Raw genomic sequence first — 10788 nt, 5'->3', positions numbered from 1 at the left:
TTCAAATTAAATTACAGCCCACAATTTCAGTTTTTTACTTTATTATTTCTAATTCCGTTTTTTTTTAATCTTCATTTATCTTTTTATTTATTTTTAAGTGTTTTCCAATTAACAAAAACATTCTTTTTTAAAACTGTTATAACCTGAAATTTTATGCTATAGCTTGAAAAGTCTAAATCTACTGTTATTGCTTGAAAATAGTACTATAATATATGTCATATATGAAATTTACACAATATTATATTCCCAAACCAAAACCAAAAAAATCCGTTAATTTCCTAAGTTGATTTCCCTTAGGAATATTATGTTTGTGCTCTCTCTATATATATATTTCCATCAAAGGCAAAAGCAACACTCATCAACTAAGACACCATTAATCACCAATATTTCTATGTAATTTGCTCTCCTCAAAATAAATATTCAAAATATTAGTACAAGAAAGTGATAATAAATCAAATTAAAGAAAGATGACTTCTTGTGGCAAAGTAGAAAATCAAATTCTATGTGCAAGGGGTTGTGGTTTTTATGGAACATCAAGCAATAACAACCTTTGTTCCCAATGTTACAAAGCTTTTCTTAAAGAAGGAGAGGCCAAGAATGTATCTTACAAGAAATCTTCTCTTATTTTTCATGATGATTCTGAAGGTACAACTAAGAACGTTGAATCGACGATGAAGATTAAGCAAAGATGCATGACTTGCAAGAAGAAAGTAGGATTAACAGGGTTTAGTTGTCAATGTGAAGGAATGTTTTGTAAGGTTCATAGGTATCCTGAAGAACATGCATGTACTTACACGATTTCAAGTCAATTGGTCATGTGACTTTGGCTAAGGAAATTCTTCCTGTAGATCTGATAAACTTGAGACTAGGATCTAGGATATTGTTGTAATTGATTCGATTTTTCTTTTAAATTTAATCTACTCTTTTAATTTTTAGAATTAAATTTCAATTTGCATATCTCAATAAAAATGATTTACCATCCCAAATTGGTATGTTGTTGCTATCGTTAATGAAAAGTTAGCTAATTTTTAAAGGGTGACAAAAATATATCAATTTTCCTCTCTTAACTTTGTAGGAAATAATAAAATCAGATTCTCCTTCGATTTTAAATATATATCTCATGGTATAATTTTTCAATAAAACACTATGTAGTATTAACCCATGGATCAGGCGCTTGGAGCATCCAAAATCTTTCAATGAAAAAACTTTATGAGGACCTCTGTAATGAGCTGGGGAACATTACGTATAGTCCCACCATTTTTAATGCTTATTTTTGTATTTAAGAGCCAACTTTTAGAAATTACGTGACTTTTTTTATTTTTCGTGTATATTAGCCCATGAATCTGGCGCTTTGGAGCACCCTATACAATTTCAAAAAAAACTTAATAAGGACCTTCGTAATTAGTTGGGGACATTACGAATTGAGTTACATTTCCATCATTATATCTAGTTACAAGAATATTCACCTTAAGAAAAACATAACATTTTTGTTCATAACTTTAATGTTGATTATAATATTAATAAAATTATACTAATTTTTTATTTATTAAATTCATGATTTTGCAATAGACGTCCATGAAAAAGAGCCAGAGATGCACAAAACCACATTTTTAGTAATCATCCTACCACTATTTCACTATAAAAAAATTTATAACAGTGTTCATAAATTTGATATACAATATTATACACCTAATTTACAACAATATATAAAATTTTAGGAGGTGTTTATACACATATATAATACTATACAATATTATATATTACTATACAAAAACTGACTTCATCTTCGTCCTTGAATTCAAGCATTAGACTCATCCAAAACACCATCAAATCACCCAAAATTTCATATCTAGATTACTCAATAGCTACCTAATCTTTTGTAGCAATACTCACCCGAAAAGAAGCCTATTTATAAAAAAAAACAATTTTTAAAATTTTAAATTTCAAGCTAATCACAAAAATTGAAATAAATAGTAAATATGAACTCTGTAATCGCTTGTAAAGTACGGAAAGAAGCAAATAAAATAAAAGTCAAACCCCAACATATAGGCAACGATATCATATTATTTCTCACATATATAAATTAATTTTGGGAATTTTACAAATTTTCTGATAAATAAAATCCAAAAATAGAAATTGTTCAAGTAATTCAAAAGATCTTTGTCCGTAATGCACTACATTCAGTTACAATTGTCCACAATACTAAGAGAATCATTATTGTACTCAAATGAAAAATCTCACTAGGTATCTCGATCTAATTTTTCATTATTACAGATCAAAATATAAATATTTATTTTTTGATATTTTTAGAGTAATTTTAAATTAAATTGTGATCATCTTGTTTTCAATGAAGATGCATAGAAATAAATTAGGGTTGGTAAGTACAGAGTGTCATGACTTGTTACCGATCCTAATTTTATCTCTATACATCTCAATCGAAAATAAGATGATCATATCCTAATTCAAATATACTTTGAGAACATTGAAATAGTTTTATGTGACATCTCTGAACCCTAGATGTTGCAACATAAACACTCAAAAATAGAGAGAAAAGAAAGAAAGAAAGAAAGAGATTGTGCTTGAAAATTTCTAGATCTCAATTTGCATTAGAGAAATCATTGGAGGGGTGAAAAATTAAGGATAAAAAAAGGATATTTGTAGTTGGTGTGAGATATTCTTATAAGATAATAATTGAAAATCTAATAAATGACATTCTATATATATATTGATTTACATTAGATTTTATTATAAGTCAAAATTAGACAAAACTTGTCAATCTTAAAAATCTACCAAAAAAATATAATATTCTTAGCAAGTAAATCAACATCTTAAAATAGGTAAATAAATTAATATTAATTACCTATTTTATTATGATGATTTACTTGCTAAGATTATTATATATATAAAAAAATATTTACAATCAAAGAGCAACAGTCAAAGTCAGGGGTAAAGATTGCCATCGAACTATGCGAATGTGCTGGACCACCTCCTTTAAAATTCTATCAGTATTCAATCTGCAATTGGTTAAGATAAAATTTAATGAAAAGATTATTTAAATTGATTAAATGACTTTCTAAGTGAAATATAAATAGTTGGGTGACTTTTTAAGTGAAACATCAATAGTTGAATGACTTTTGAATTAAAAAACAAAGTTAAGTACTTGTCGCGCCTCGTTTTTCCTCGAAAAACAACTCTTTTGGGCTTTGAAAAAATGAAGAGTCGCCACCTAACGAATTAAGGCGCATTAGGGCACCTATCTAGCCTAACTAATTCTAGCTAAGGTCAACGAACCTGAGATCAGGGTAAGGGTTCAAATTACCTAGAGGGGAAGGTGTTAGGCATCCCCTCGAGGTCCACAAATATGGGTCCCGACCGTATCTCATGCAATTTATGTGGAGGTTTCAAGTAGCAATTAAGGTCTCTACGTTTTATTAAGTTAAAGAAAAACTAAGTGATAAAATAAGTTACCAAATCATCAATTTAATTAAAGAGGTTTGAAATAGTCAAATAACCATATAAGAGAAATTATACTTATTAGCATGCTGAAAATAGGTTAAACTAATCTATAAATTTATCACGGGGGCAAAAATCATCATATTCTAAAGATATCGTAATTCTAGCTATTCCCAAACACATAACATTATAAAACAAGATGAATTTATTTAGCATGCGACTATAGATAAGGATTACAATCAATGATGCATACAAACTAGTAAAGCCACCAAATTCACGAATTCAATTTAATAAAACATACTTTCATGCCACCAAACAAGAAAATAAGCACTTGTAATATTGACAATAAAATAGGAAATAGACTAACATGATTGCTTCCGATAGAATACTTAAAATAACAAATAAAAGGAGAAACATAGTTGAAAATTAGAAGATAATGAATTGAGAAACTAACCTTGTTGCTTCCAAGCTAAATGCTTAAAATGTGTTGTGCAACATAGAAATTTAAATAAAGCAACAATACATAAAGTTAAAGTTAAGAGAGAGAGAGACGGGATCAGATATGACAAGGCTAAAAATGGGCCCAATGCGATGTTACTCCCTCTATTCTATTTTTAATGATCAACCTTCTTAAACGTCTTAAGACAAGATTAAAAGAGTTCTTAAAGAGATTATTCAGGAGTACTAAATAAAATATTTTGATATTTTTAAAAGTCATGTAAAACTTAAAAATGTTTATACTTGATTTTTGAATTTAGTGAAACTTTGTTGATAATTTAACAAAATTATAACAGTTGTCAAGTCTTTGAGATTTTTAAAAGGGTGACATATAAAATTAGAATAAGAAAGGAGTAACAATTGGCTTTATCCTTATAAAGTGATAATGTGCTTCATACAAGAAGTCAGCTATAGCCTGTCTTGTTTCATCATCTCCCAAGGCGTACCTGATGCCCCCTTTTGGGGCGATGATTTAACTTGAACTCGTCTTCACGCGTTGAATTCCCCATTCGTTGTGATTGCACTTCTACCAATGTCACTCCATTAGGATGTACATGTAATAATATTTAAAGAGGTGAGAGTAGGTATGTTCTTAAAGTTTAACTAAGCAAACAAAAAATTATAAATTGGTAAGAGTACTAAAAAAAACTCTTAATTAAAGTAAGCACATGTAAAAGAGGAGAACTTTTCAGCTCTTTTCTCGGACCACATGATTTGACATAAATTTGCATTCCATCCCCCTCTTCTTATGATTAAATTAATTGGCCTTGACTTAATATAGTCTAAACCCCATCCGAACGTACTTACAAACACCAAAGCAAATACAGCCATTTAATAGGTGTGCAATTGATGCAAGCAGTGAGTTTAAGCTTGAGAGTAATTAATGAATTAACACATATCTCCCTAACAATTTACTATACTTAAAAGGACTACTAAGAAGAAATCATATCAAGTCCTTAAAAGGATGGTCCACCACACACACGATGAGAAATGATACTTAGAACCAAATTGAAAATGAGCTAAATACGGTGAAAAAGAAATTAATTAATTCATCCCCACCTACATCACATATAATAAAATATAACATAATTTACAACCTCATTTCTACTAAGAATGAATAAACAACATGGTAACAATAGACATGAGTTACTGTAATGTAACTTAAATAAATTCTTGCACTTAGGAGAACATTTTCATTAAAAATTATTTGCAATGTAATTTACACTATTGTCAAGATCTATCCTACAGAGTTGAGTAAATATGACTAGAGTCGGTGATTATGAAACTACAAAAAGTCCTCATAAGAATTAATGATATGTAGCACTAGATTTTTTAATGATAAACTAAATTTAAAACATGATGTATTTATAATAATATCTTAATCCAAATTGAACTCACATTGTAAATAATAAGATGTTCATTATCGTCAATTATCCATTAGAATAATAAACGAGCAAACAACAAATAGCATGAAAATAAACAAAATCGATAACAACATGATATTGACAAAAAATGATTAAAGCATAGTATATAAAGTATTGATGCATGGAACAAGAAAAGGATAAAGATTTGACCTTTTCTTAACGAAGCTCAAGCGACTAGAAAGTTCTTGATCAGAGCTCTTGCCGGAAACTTTGAATGGAACAAACAACTAAGCATTCCGACAAACTTCGTCCTCCCAAATGAAGGCTTTTGGTGGTTTGAGGGAACCAATGATACATGGATTTTCATGGTTTTGGTAGAGATAGTATGGTTAAAAAATGTTGAAGTTTTCTTCATTTTCTTTCAAGTATGGCTTAACATAGATGATCTATATCCATCCCCCTCTTGGGTTGGTTGATACTAAGCTAGCTTTTATGGAGGGAAAAAAAAAGATACGTTGGAAGAAGGGAAGTAAAAAAAAGAAAAAGGCTGATCTCAAGGAAGTATTTTGGGTGAGGAAATAATATTCTTCCCATAATAGAGAAAATTTTATGATTTGTAGGAGAATTCTATGGGTATGAAAAAGTTTTAACTAAAATTTAAAATTTTAAAATATGTACCAAATAGGCAAATATGGATAATTGAATTTAAATAAAATTCTACCAAAAATATAAAAGTGGGTAACTATCAAATTACTAAGTAAAAGAAATATTATTAAATCAATAGTTATATTATTATAAAAAAATAAATTACCAACATTTACGATAAAATGAATAATAACGTTGAAAAATTCATTCAAGCATTTATAACTAAAAATTAAATAAACCAATGCACATCTATAAGGAGGGGATAATAATAATAATTTTATAAGTTATACATACTAAAGTATGTAATTAATTGGGTAAAACTAAATATAAAACTTTACAAGAAACAAGTATTAAAATACATATTTAATCGAATAAAAATCAAGAAAATGATTATAGGTCGGTCAAAATTGGGTGTCAACAGTACTTTCTAAGTGAACTATTCAAAGTTGAGTGACCATCTGAGATATTATCTCCACAAATATCACATTGATTAGTAGTAGGACAAACCTATATATATTTTTAATACAAATTAAAAGTAATAAATAACAAGTCACATCTATTGGGCTAAAAATAGGTTATTAGGTTCAAGGGGCAAGAGAAGAGATCGATCCAATCTTTATTTTTGATGAAACTTTTAATTGGGTTTGGATTAAGGGATGTGGGTATGGGTCTGGTGGGTAGGATAAAAATCTGATGGGTTGATATTTAAATTTATCCAATAGAAAGATATCACGTAATAATTAATAGAAATAATAATTCAAAATAAAAGGTTGTTAGTTTTAAGGGTAATAGTGGAACAAAAAGGTGGATTGAGAGATTTTTATCCCAATAGATGAATGATGTGTATATTTAAACCTTTTCAGATAGTTTAGGGATATTTTTGACTCTTTTCGATTAAAAATATAATAATTGTTTTGTTGAATAATTAACAATAAAAAAATAAAAGAAGCCTCCAGAACTTCCCAAAGTTTCCAAAGCAGTGGTGTTTCGCTTAAAAAATAACTCCAGACAAGTAATTCGAAAAAAATAAAAAAGTTACCAAAACGGCATTTCCCAAAAAATAACGTGATTAGGAGTTGAGCTTTGGAATTAATCTATAAATTCATTATAATAATTAACTTGTTTATCTTCCGTTACAAAGTAAACATTAGGGTTAAGTTTTTTTTTTTTTTAGATCTATGGCTTTATTCATATTATTGTTTCTTCAATTCATCGATCACTAAAGTAATGGCTCAACCTAAGAGAAGTCGGTTGGACTATATATTTTCTCTTAAAAATATAGAACTCATTAATTGTTTAGTAGGGTTTACGAGAGATGAACCACTTTCCAACCATAATCAATATATGCAAGTGGTTAATCTTTACACGGACAATGAATCATGACAAATTTTGAAGGCGCTAACAGCTACAAACGTTACTTCATAACACCCAAAAGAATAAAAATTCGAAATAGAAAAGAGTTGCACGACCTGTGGGGAAGGGTACGTGGTAGCCACAAGGAAAGGGAAAAGAGGTGTTTGACAACAAAGGTAGAGTACTTATGGGGTACGTGAAAAGTTTGAAGTACACCTACGTCAAAAGTGATTACATGAATGCTAATGGCGAGTGGCTAATGACGGAATACTCTTTGTATGATGGTTATTTAATTTGGGTGCTAGAGAAATTAAGAACAGAGGTTATGTAATATGTAAGATAAAGAAGAAGGGAAAATCTACTAGCAATGAGACTATGAATGACGTTGAAGAAATTATTGATTCATCTTTACAATTAGAAGACGACATTATTGTAGAGGAAGACGATGTTGGAGATGAAGTACTTGCTATTATGGACAAGGAAGACGATGGTGATCCTAATGTATAATGCTTAGAGGGACATTATCCACCAGCTGATATTGATCTTGAAAACATAGACTTTGTTATAGAATTTATCAATTAGTATACTTTCAATTTTTCTTGTAATATAATATATATCGTACTTCATTTTCTTTTTGTTTTGTCTATGCAATCAAGTAGATATAAAAAAATTTGACTGAATTTAGTCTTTCAACATCTAATAAATCAAATTCTACTTTCAACAATGAAGATTAAGCAAAGATGCATGACTTGCAAGAAGAAAGTGAGATTAATAGGATTAGTTGTCGATGTAAAGAAATATTTTGTAGTGTTCATAAGTATCTTGAAGAACATGCGTGTACTTTCGATTTTAGTTTTACATAAGTAGTATTCAACTGAGAATTGCTTTCAAATTTTATCTTCTTCATGTACAATTAAATTTCTATTTGCATCTCTCAATAAAAATGCTTTATTATCCCAAATTATTATGTTGTTGATATCGTTAATGTAAGAGTAAATTTTAGGAATAGCAAAGATAATAATCATATTAGTCCTCTATAGCTATAATTTTATTATTTGCGCTCCATAGCTATATTTTATTTGCTATGAAGCCTTTGATTTGTATAAATCATGAAATACATTCCATTTGTACCCTTATTTAATGTTTTCTTGAAGTCAAATTTTTAATAAATGAATATGAATTAATTTACTTCAATTAAATAATTTTGCACAATTCTCAAAACAAGTTACATACGGATTAAAAATAAAGTAATTGTTTTGTTGAATAATTAAGAATAAAAAAAGAAGCTTCCAAAATTTTCCGAAGCAGTTGACGGTGATTCGCTTAACAAATAAGTAACCCCAAACAACTAATTCAAAAAACTGAAAAACAAAGAAGTTACCAACTAATTCAAAAAACCAGAAAAAACAAAAAGTTACGCGCATTTCCCAAAAAATAATGTGATTAGGAGTTGAACTTTCGAATTAATCTATAAAATCATTATAGTAATTAACTTGTTCATCTTCAATTACAAAGTAATCATTAAGGCTAAGTTTCTTTTTGAGATCTATAGCTCTATTCATATTATTATTTCTTCAATTCATCAGTTACTAAAATAATAGCTTGAAGTAAGAGAACTCGGTTGAGCTATATATTTTCTCCTAAGAATATTGAACTCATGAATTACTTAGTAATAGGGTTTACGAGAGATGAACCACTTTCAACCAGAATCAATTTATGCAAGTGGTTAATTTTTACGCGGAGAATGAATCATGGCAGATTTTTGAAGACGTGGCCATAAGTCGACCTTTGTCGTCAAACACCTCTTTTCCGCGAACTATTGGGAAGGGAACGTTGAAGCCACAAGTATGAGGAAAGAGGTGTTTAACAACAAAGGTAGACTTATGGGATACGTCTTCAAAAATCTTGGTTCATTGTCCGCGTAAAGATTAGCCACCTGCATATATTGATTCTGGTTGGGAAGTGGTTCATCTCTCGTAAACCTTACTAAATAATTCATGAGTTTTATATTTTTAGGAGAAAATATATTGCCCAACCGACTTCCCTTAGCTTAAACCATTATTTTAGTGATTGATGAATTGAAGAAACAATAATATGAATAGATCTATAGATCTGGAAAAAAAATTTTTAACCCTAATAATTACTTTGTATGGGATCTGGCTCCTCTTCATTTCTCTTCTCTTCATTTTGCCCAAGTTCTTGTTTGGATGTTAGACACATTAGCTATAAGAATTAATGGCTAAGATTTTATTGATTAAAATAAGATTCTAATTATAATTTAGATAGTTAAATATTTCATAAAAATAGTAATACCACAATCATAGAAATATATTATCTTGTCCATAAATATATTATAAAAATATTCTTTTTTTTCTACTAGTATTATCTTCTGTTTTTGTCCTAAATATATTATAAAATATTTTATATTTTTTTCTGTAAGTATTTTTGCTATTAATTATATGTGATAATCAATTTTAAAGAGAGTTTAAAATTGCAATCTAAGACTAACACAATTAAAAAAAACACATAAATACTCGTAGAGAAAAAAAAAATAGAAAATAGAAAAGTTTTTTATAATATATTTATGAACAAGATAATATATTTTTTTCTCTACGGGTATTTAAGATATTTTTGTACTCTTTATTTTAATTTGTTTGTCGTATTCTTTTTAATATGTTATATATGTGAAGATTACGTAAATAATATTATAAATCACAATAATTAATAAATTAAAATATTTAAAAAAACATATAAAAAAATCAATTGACTTTCGAAATTTTATCGGTGTCAGATAAAATGAGATAAAGTAAATAACATTTATTATTTGAAAATAAACTGTAAAAGTATTATATAATCACAATAATTAAAAACATAAAAAAATTCAGGTGACTCTTGAAATTTTATCTGTGCCACCTAAATTAGATCAAAGGGACTATATACGTTATTTGAAAATTCCATAAAAATTAAAAAGTTATATAAAATCACACTAACAACCTAAAATATTTTAAAATGATAATAACAATTTGGATGACTCTCCAAATTCTAATGCTTTCACATAAATTGAGACAAATTGAATAACATATATTGGGCCTATGGACCAAAAATTCATTAAAATAAAATAAAAAATATATATATATATATATTGGGCCTATGGCACAAGTAGGGGTGTATATGACTGGGTTGATTCGAGTTTTTCAAATATCAAATCAAATCATTTGTGTAAAAATTTTAAATTTATAAACCAAACCAAACTAATAAATTCAAATTTTTTCAACCTCGGGTTGATTCGAGTTTTTCAAATACCAAACCAAACCATTGTGTCGAATTTTTAAATTTATAAATCAAACCAAACTAATAAACCTTAGATTTTTTCAGATTTTTGGATTTTTTCGGTAAAGTTTGCATACAAACATATAATTAACTTGTGCTCCAAATATTTCTTTAGTCCAACCAAAATACAATTATCTAAGGTGTT

This window comes from Solanum tuberosum, unplaced genomic scaffold (assembly GCF_000226075.1).
Source record: "Solanum tuberosum cultivar DM 1-3 516 R44 unplaced genomic scaffold, SolTub_3.0 scf00102, whole genome shotgun sequence".
Lineage (NCBI taxonomy): Eukaryota > Viridiplantae > Streptophyta > Magnoliopsida > Solanales > Solanaceae > Solanum > Solanum tuberosum.
This window is presented reverse-complemented; position numbering follows the sequence as displayed.